Consider the following 1,846-nt stretch of genomic DNA (forward strand, 5'->3'; position numbering starts at 1 on the left):
GTTCAGAATTTTTGTCCCACATGGTACTCCCCTGATGCAATATTTTTCCCCTTCCTTTAGGAATGGTGCTTCCTGAGAGCTGAACTGCGGTGATTGTTTTTGCTTTTCTGGATCTAGTCACCTGCCAGAGCTACTGGGATCCAGGCTGGTACTGGGTAGTGTCTGCAAAGAGTCCTGTGATGTGATCTGTCTTCAGGTCTTTCAGCTGTGGGTACCAGCACCTGAGCTGGAGATACCAGGGGAGTGAAATGGACTCCGTAAGGGTCCTTGATTATATTTTTGTTTTGCGCACTGGTTTTGTGTTGTCTGGCCTCCAGCGAGGAGGTGGCACTTTTAAGAGCACATGAGTTGCTGTACTATAGCGAGGATGCAAACTTGCCCTAGGGACGCCTGCTTAAGTATTCAGGTTTCTCAGGCAGTGGACAGAGCCATAGAGCTCCCAAGAGATTATGACCTTTGTCTTTTACTACCAGGGCAGGTAGAGAAAGACCATCAGGTGAGGGTAGGGATAGGTGTGTGTCTGAGCTCAGATTCTCCTTTGGCAGGCAGGACTTGCTGTGGCTGCTGTGGGGGATGGCAGTATGGTTCCCAGGCCAATGGAGTTATGTTATGTTCTCAGGGGGATTATGACTGCCTCTGCTGAGTCATACCGGTGGCCAGGGAAGTGGGGGAAAGCTGGCAGTCACAGGCCTCACCCCGCTCCCACATAGCCTGTGGTCCTAAACACTGGTTTCACTCCCATTGTGTTCTGCCAACAGCACCAAGTATATTTGTAGGCAACTGGTGACTAGGACTGAGATCTTGCCCCAGACCACGAGCCTCCCCGCTGAGAAATCAAGCAGACTCACAGTTTTGTGGCATCTCAGGGAGCCTACGGCGGTGATCCAGTTTCTTCAAAGGGTCTGTGGGTTCTCTTGGTTTTCCTGCTATGTTCCTGCAGTAGTTCTTGGACCAAAAGTTCACAATGTGAGTCTCCACATGCTGCTCTGTCCATCTGAGTGATAGTTGCAAGCTAGTCCTGCCTCCTGTCTGCCATCTTAATTGATAATTAAATCCATTAAATAAAATGATCGATTTTATTTAATGTTCTATTAGAACATTATTCTTGAAAGCTACTGTTCTCCATTACCCCTCATCACTCTTAAAGTATCAACTGGATTTTACCTCTGTTGTAGTTTCTTCCATGGTCACAACCTTAAGTTGTTCAGGACTAGGTTTAGTTGCATATACCAGAAACCCATCAAAACAGTGGTTTAAACTAGCTGGACATTTATAGTTCTCACAAATGAAGGAAGTCCAGTGACGAGTGAGGACTCATGGTAGCTCAATAGTCATCTGGGATGCAGGCATCTTCTGTCTTGCTGCTCCATTATTGTTAGTGTTGAGTTTCATGGTCTTTGATGGCTGCTTCACTAATAGCCTTCGCTTTTGCATTTCATTCGACAGGAATGAGAAAGTGGCCAAAGGCAACCTTTCCCTTTAAGGAGACTTTCTAGAAGTCCCCATGGAATATACTATTACTATCATATCACACAGGCACTCAGATATGAGAGAAACCAGGGCATGTAGTCCCCATGCAATATAGTACTTCCATCATATCACACAGGAACTCAGCTATAAGAGAGACCAGGGCATGCAGTCCTTTAAGTGTGATCATTAAAAATCTAGTTTGAGAAAGAAAAGGAGAATAAATTTCTGGCAGACTACCAGCTATCTTTGCCATGTTGTCATTCCAGAATTCATATTATACTTATCAGAAATACCATTTAGTTAAGAATAATTTTAAACAGCCTTGTTCTCTTGAACTTGAGAGTAATATTTTTATAGTCTTTACTTATTTATATAA

The sequence above is a fragment of the Macaca fascicularis genome, chromosome 4, assembly GCF_037993035.2.
Source record: "Macaca fascicularis isolate 582-1 chromosome 4, T2T-MFA8v1.1".
NCBI lineage: Eukaryota > Metazoa > Chordata > Mammalia > Primates > Cercopithecidae > Macaca > Macaca fascicularis.